Consider the following 8,756-nt stretch of genomic DNA (forward strand, 5'->3'; position numbering starts at 1 on the left):
AGTTATGATAAATCATCGATAAATCTCGGTTTCGTTTTTTTTTTGGGACGCACTGTACATAACAGAAAACCTCAACTGTTAAGAACATGAACAAAAGTAATAGTTTAGTATAATACCAACACCACGGTAACAAGTTGACACCCATGTACGAAGCCTAATTCGGCGAAAAGGCCCTCTTTTTTCATCACCCACTAATTCTAGCCTTGGGAAGTACTCATTCCTTATGCAGTCTTGACATTCGTATTACAATTTTCTAGCTGTAATTAATATTTGCAAAATTTTGATAATTTGACACAAAGTGCATATAATTACAGAAGTCTATTGTATAACATATTTTTGTCAGCATTCTTCTCTACTAAAAATATGTATATGACCGTGTAATAAATTGTTTTGAAATGAATGCCTTTATTTGAAATAAATACCCTTTCCATCATTTTTTTTGGGGGGTCATTCATCGATACATTGATTAATTTCTGAAAGTACTCATCTCATAATTTTCCTCTCGCAGTATTCATGGCTTACCTATAAGTTGGGCGGAAAAAAAGGTATGAAATGCGAGCTACTAGCATCAAATGTTTGAAATAAGAAAATATACATTAATATTTACATAAGAGTTTATTTAACTCTATCGGCCCCCGATCGGGAGTATGAGAGTTTCACTACAAGAAATTACAATAATGAATATGCGTTTAAAAATCAACATATTTACAATAATAAATTTGCGTATAAAAATAAACATATTTACAATAATGAATATGCGTATAAAAATGAACATGAATAAGTGTATAAAAATGAACATGAATAATAAAATGATCATGATTAATAAAATGAACATTTTTACAATAATGAATGCAATTGTTTGCAATGTAAAAATATATGTTGCAAAAGGTTATAATATAACAACAACAATAGCAACAGAACTCACTGTAAACTAATATTTTACTGTGTTTAACACAATTATACTGTATAACGCACTGGTTGTTTAACCACCCTGCCACTTCTAATAGTTACCTCACTCTAGTAACTGTATTATCATTTAAAAAAAGCCTTCCCTCAATAAATAGTTTAGAGAAGTACAAGCCGTACAACATTACTATTATAATGATTTTTTTTATTCAAATGGCACCTTTTATCTACACTAAGCAATCTTCCCATTTGGAAAGCACATTGTCTTATAAGATATTATTTGGGTATATGTAGGATGGGAGGGGGTCTGGTGTCCGGACACTTAATATTTTTGAAGCCTTCGATTTTGTCTTTGGATTACACAAAAAAATCAATAGTTCAATAGTTGAAACCATCTTCTAATTTGTTCTCTATAATATTTCCTAACATTTTGTACTAAAAATTGATGAAACTTCACTTGTAAATTCTTCGAAATGACTTTCTAAAATCGATCGTCCGGACACACAACAACTGGGTATACATCTGTCTTTCTTAAATAAAGAAAGGACACGCAAATAAATAATGGAACTCATTCCAACTTCCTTCAGCGAGCATAATGTGTATAAAAATCATCATTCACTGATTCTCAAGAAAATACATGGAATAGCATCACTTACCCTTTTTGAAATAAATGACAAACAAGACCAAGACGAAAATTCCTCTAACAGCCATTGCAGAAAAATGATGTATAAGGTAGGTATGTATGTATAGGAACTACAAGCAGCGTCACTCTAATATCGATGATGTTCAACTTCGTTTGACAGAACTTTCTGACGCACGGGCGGCAATTTCCCCTCAAAGGTGGGGGTGTAGCGGCAGGGTCGGTTTCACTGGCGGATACCGTATCCGCCGATGTAGCTGAGTATTTGGTTCCACCGGCGGATACCGTATCCGCCGGCAGATATTTGTTTTGGGGTTTTTTTATATCTCTTTTTTTTACAATCAAGCGCACACCAAGTTACAAAAAATGCATATAGCATTTCCATTTATTTGAAAGCAGGATAAAAGAGCATTGTAATTAATTGCCTTGCTCACGGGCATGGGTGACGCATTTCATGTATAGCCAGGCACCTTAGACCACTCGGCCACGGCACCTTCACCGACGGATTAGGTGCCGAGAACCGTATCTGCCAAGCACAGGATCCACCAGTACACCGGCAGATATCGTTCAAACTTAGAACCATACTCGCCAGCTTTGACGCTTTTTTATGTTTGCAGATTGGTTCCTCGGCGGATTTGATTCAGATTGACTGCGTGTATTTTCGTTATGACGTCACCCTCGGGGGCGTATGCGCGGCTCTGGCAATATCGGGGGTGAAGCTGATTTAGTTTGAGATAATCGCGCGTAGCCACGTACCACAGCATTGTTCACAGACAATGCAGTCCCCCCCCCCCCATGCTTTGTCTCCTCCGTGTCACGATCCGCCACTGCGGTACGTGCATATAACAAGAACCATATCTGCCAAAGAGAAACTGGTACTGAATCCGCCGGAGTTTTGTGCCTATACCGTATCTGCCAGGCACTGGATTCCCGCTACACCGGCAGAATTCTTGAACCACATCATCCAGGTTTGACGAGGTGTGATGTTTGCAGATTTGGTTTTTCGGCGGATTTGGTTCAAACTGACTACTATGAGGTCACTCTCGGCAGCGCATGCGCGGCTCTGGAAACATTGGGGGAGGGGAGTAGCGAGTTAGTTTCATATCGCGCGCGGCAGCGTCATACCACGTGATAGGTATATATATATATATATATATATATATATATAGTAGCAAAATATGCTGAAGATAGAAGGTAATGCTTTCAATGCCAATATAGTTTTAATTTACTCGAATTTTCGACGGACCTCCGTCTTCTTCAGGAGCATTACCTTTTATCTTCATCATATTTTGTTCCTATTAGAGAAGCCAATACGTGAAACTTTAAGATATATATATATATATATATATATATATATATATATATATATATATATATATATATATATATATATATATATATATACATATATATATATATATATATATATACATATATATATATATATATATATATATATATATATATATATATATATATATATATAGATATATAGATATATACAAGATATTTATTTTGTCTTCGCAAACATGATTACAAAGAAATTTGTTTTCCGCTGGTGTACATGCATGAACAAAATACAACTAAGAAACAAATAAGGTACACAGTTATGAAGTAAAAACAACAAAACATTTGCAAACGTTTGAGTCCAGAATACTTATCATAATTATTAGCATTTCCAATATTGTGTTATAATGTATTATTATTGCCATTATTATTATTATCATTATCATTGTTGCCATCATCATCACTACTATTGCTTTTATATGACTATTATCATTATCATGAAACTTTCCGGATAACAGTAAATAAGTTCATCATTTCGCTGGGAACAGAAGTTTTTTTTAACGTTGAGTTGAATTTGTGGACAGAGTCGGGTATATAATTTCTAAAACGGGAAAGGCGGGTTGGAGTGGGATGAAGTCTTGTGCCTGAACGATTGAATGAGTAGTAATGATTAAGTGGATGAGAAGTGTCTTTCATAATTAAGCGGACTTTTCCTAAGATCTGATCGGTACAGTGGGATTCGATAGAGGCCAAATCTACTACTATTCTTTGCGCTAGTGTGTGTGTATTTGAGTTTTGTCAGACGTGTATCAATCAGATATGATTATTTACCTCTGGGACCGACCTTTAACGTCACCATCCGAAAGACGTGACCAGGGCTCGAACTTCGAACCTCTGCATCAATTTGTAACTTCCCCACAGCTTGGATTACAGGCGCACGCCACAACGCCCAGTTTTGTGTTGTCTCTCTTTTACGGGGCTTCATCTTGAAACTCTTCGAGTTTCATCTTGTCATCTTTTGAGAGATTGCCAAATACACATAATACATTGAAGAGAAAGGACACTTTAATAACTGAATTATAGAACAGAGTTAGTATGGTGTTGTCTACATGGAAGGATTTCAGAGAAAGTACAACCTCTAGCTAACCTTCCAATAAACCAACTGCGCGTTCTCCCTCCATGACAATTTGTCGTCTATTACTATACCCAAGTACTTCTAGCTGCTGGTATATGTATGTATATATGTATGTAATTAAGAAATAATCCCAGAAGGTCAAATAATGAATAGAATCATCGACATGACTTGGATATGATAAATGACAATGATGTTGTCTCTCTTAATACTAGGGGCCTGGGCGTGGTCACAGATCATTCGCTAGAACTTTTTTACATTTCATTTTTTTATATAATATTGAGTATTATACAAAGTAATATAATCGATTATTTCCCCAAAAAATCGATTATTTTCCAAAATAATACAAAAGAAAAATTATGTATACATTCTTCGAATTTGGATAACCGAAAGACAACTGTTATGCCTAAAACTATATCATTTAAAAATAAATCCGAAATACATTTAAAGTATCTTTTGATAAGTATATTTTTATTTTGTTAAACTACACGATATATTTATTGTCCTCAATATGTTTATATGTTATTTCTTGACCTGGGGGGTGTTTCACAAAGATTTAAGTATGACTTAGAGTCGCACTTAAATACCGAGTTGCGTACGGTATGAAAGGCTTGACCGCATTGGTCAGATCGTGTCATGAGGACGCGCACTAATGCGTATCTATCAATAAGATTGCGCGTTGCATATCATGTACGCGTCGGCATTTAAGTGCGACCTAAGTCATACTTAAATCTTTGTGAAACACCACCCTGGAATCGTGTCCATGATGGAAACTTCAATCTTTTTGCAAGATCCTCATTTGACCTTGCCGGGGCGGCGAAATGATTTCAAAACCCATAGGCATCGCTCAAGATGACGATCTAAAATCAATACCCTAAAGGCAGAACTGTTGTCTTGAAACGTGGACTTCATTCGAACAGAATACTATGTTTATGGAGCTATACCTATACGTCTCGTATACAGAGTGAAGACGAGATTCCAGACTGTGTCACATCAATAGGTTCATGTCAAATCGAAGCAAGTGTAAGTAAAAATCTCTATTATTTGAAATAAAATCTGACATCCGAAAATTATTTTTTTACCCAATTGATCGAGGGCGCGGCCCAGCCAAGGTGCAGCGCCACAATGCCGAGGTACCGTGACTTAGTGGTCTGAGGCGGCTGATTTGACGTTTAAAAGTCCGGGGTTCGATTCACCGCCACATCACCAGTATAACAATTAGCAAGGCATTAAATTGAAATAACTCTTTTTTATCATGCGTTCAAATAAATGGAAATGATACATGCATTTTTGGAGCTAGGTGTGCATTTGTGGGTCTTTTTTATAATTTTTTAAAAGGTATAATTTGATTCTAAATGAATCATGTATCAAAGATATGGTGTGTAATTTAATTGGATTTTAATATATAGTCATTGATAATTTCGAGTTATTGATGTTCTCGTTTAGGACAGTAACAAATTGCTGAATGATAATTTAAATAAAAGCACTATAATATTAAGAAAAAACAAACATATTATTAGGTTTAAAGAGTTTTGTAAGTTTAAAAAGATATTTTTTCCTGCATGTTACAGGGCCCAATAGCAACTCACCATATATATGATATTACCAAACACATATTAGTTTTATGATGAAGAAAACTTTTTTGTAGACGGTATACCCAGATTTAAAAACAACCCTTTAATGAATAAATTGAAAAAAATAATCTCGACAGCCTAATCGATTATCTAATTACAATCGATGACAAATTGATCAGCATAAATGTGTGACATAGACATGTATATATATATATCTTTAGCTTTATTTTAATATATGGTGTCGAAAATCTGTCTTTCTTACGGTCAATTGAATCAGGGTTGCCTTAGCCATTAACCCGTCTCTGTGGTCTAGTGGTTAAGGCACCGGCGTTCAAAGCTGGGGGCCCGGGTTCGATTCCCGGCAGAGACATTTTTTCGGCATCACCAATTTTTCCAAAGGGTAGATAGCTCTGGGGAACCTTGATTTAAGCTACGCCTACCATTGTTCTCTTCATCCATTTCTTTACAACATTCAAATAAAAAAGAGTTGCCAAAAAGCTGTTGTACATGTAAAGCTTCACACACACAAAGGATGAATAAAAACATTGATATGACTTTGATATGATAAGTCTATCTATGGTACTATGTCTCCTAATCTTGGAGGCGTGGTCAAGGATCAATCACCAGAACTTTTCTACATTTCATTTGATTTAATGCTGGGTATTATTTATTATTATATAGAGTGTGCCACCGAATAGGCAACTAAATAGATCAGTGCCTCATAAATGCGATATATTATACAACGTATTGATTATAATCGATTAAATTCTTAAATAAAAAATCCTACAGATTTCTAAATTTGATAATCAACAATCAAACATTATATCAATAACTATTAAAAAAAAGGAAAAAATTAAATCCCCCCCCCCTAATTTCTTTTAAAAAGTCCTTTCATTAGTGCATTTCAATTATGTTAAACTACACGATTTTTTTTATTTTCCTCAATATGTTCTTATCCGATTTACAATTCTTAACAGAAGTTGTAAACTTCTACGCTCTTTTTGATGGATCTTCATTTGACTATGCCGGGGCGGCGAAATGATTTCAAAACCCATAGGCATCGTTCAAAGTGACGATCTTGAATCATTACTCTAAAGTCAGAACTGTAGTCTAGAAAGTCAAATTTCAATACTTCTCGTCTACGTAGAGAGAAGACGAGATTCCAGACATTCTGTGTCAAATCAATTCCATCTTTGGCCGGGGTCTGAACTCCCGACCTCCCGGTTTTGAGACGGACGCTCTACGAACTTAGCCAACACACAGAGGTCCCAGTAACTATATTGTGAAACTAGTCTCGCTACATCAGACTTTGCATTATGCACTATGCGAATTGCGGAAACCAAATGTCTTTGTCTGCAGACTTAGCCAATATAGTAGACCGGCCAAAACGATTTTTTATACTTTGGACGGCAAAATTTGTTAATGCTTGCTAATGCTTGGCATCCCAGCTAAAAGTTTTGCAAAGATACCCAGGAATAGCGTATGGCCGGATGCCAAGCGCAATTTTGCGTGAAAATGTCATTTTTAGCGTAAAATCTGAAAGACTGTCGAAAATCACGCATTTTGATATTTTGACGGATTATCATCATATTTTTGATTATCTTTGATATGAAACTATTTTTATTCAGAGTTTCAAATTATAAGTCTACTAAATATGCATTTCAAATTTGATTATTACACACACACATATGGCACAGGGAAACATAAAACCGCGATTTCCTCGAAATAAAAGTTTGTGAAAACTATCAATAGTTTGAAGTTTTTTTACGCAACATAGATTCTTCGATTTAAATGCGTTTATCCATCGAATGTATAGTAAATGTTCTAGTTCCACAAATATTAAAAGAATTTTCAAGTAAGATGGAAGATATCTCATTTTATTTTATCCGAAAGGAGACAATGTGCATTTTACCAGGTGCGCATTTTGAAAGAAAAATTGAAAATACCGTACATTATGTACATAATTACATGTATAAGTACATACCAAAGCGAGTTTTTATTTAAATGTATAAGTCCATAATAAAGCGAGTTTTTAATTGGATAGCACAATTTGTCAATTTCTTGCATCCCAGCTAAAAGTCTTGCGGAAATACTGAGGAATAGCGTACGGGCGGATGCCAAGTGCACTTTTGCGTGAAAGTATCATTTTTAGCGTAAAATCTGAAAGACTGTCGAAAATCACGCATTTTGATATTTTGACGGATTATCATCATATTTTTGATTATCTTTGATATGAAATTGTTTTTATTCAGAGTTTCAAATTATAAGTCTACTAAATTGCATTTCAAATTTGAATATTACACACACATATATGGCAATATGAAATATAAAATCGTGATTTACTCAAAATAAAGGTTTGTAAAAACTATTAATGGTATAATGTTTGTGTTCCGCATCTCAATTTCGTCAAGATTTAGTGCTAACCGAATAAATACCTAATAATTGTTGTCATGACACATATAGTGAAAACAAATATTGAAATAAGATGCAAGATATATATCATTTTATGTTATATATGCGAAATACAACAATGCACATTATTTTATCAGATGCACATTTCTGATAAAAATAAACAGCGCACAATATTATATCGATATTGCACATAGCTTATATCAGTGCCATACTCGTCATGATATTATATAGGATTATGTTTGCTTTTGTAGAGTTTGATCTTCTTGCTATTTCCGCGAATGAATTGGTGCTGAACTTAAATCTACCTGTGGCGATATTCAGAAATAGGTCTGATATTTAATTTGCCGTTACCATGGTAGCATTAATTTTACAGAAATATCTATATCCAAAATCATAGAGAACATACATGTATGAATAAAGCGATAGAATTAGCATTTTTAAACCACTCTGTCAATCTACATTTTACTTCAGTTATTTGATTATCAAAGTATATTAAAAAATGGCCGTTGCACGGCAGTACCTATTTTTTGTCTCGCCGGCATGCTAGCAGAGCAGGACTAAAGGAGCCACTTCTCCGGTGGAGGTGACGGTAGTTTTGATATAACAGCGTCATATCAACCTTGAAATCTTAAGCAAAGTTACATTTTTCAAAATTTCATTATAACTTTGAACGTATAGAAAAAAAATTAATGACATCACTGAACTTATGCCATATGGGGGTATTTTTTTAATGTCATCATAACTTATTATTTTCATTGATCCAGTTAAAGATTACACTTGAACATAAGGGTATTAAAGTATCATC

The sequence above is a fragment of the Lytechinus variegatus genome, chromosome 9 (assembly GCF_018143015.1).
Source record: "Lytechinus variegatus isolate NC3 chromosome 9, Lvar_3.0, whole genome shotgun sequence".
NCBI lineage: Eukaryota > Metazoa > Echinodermata > Echinoidea > Temnopleuroida > Toxopneustidae > Lytechinus > Lytechinus variegatus.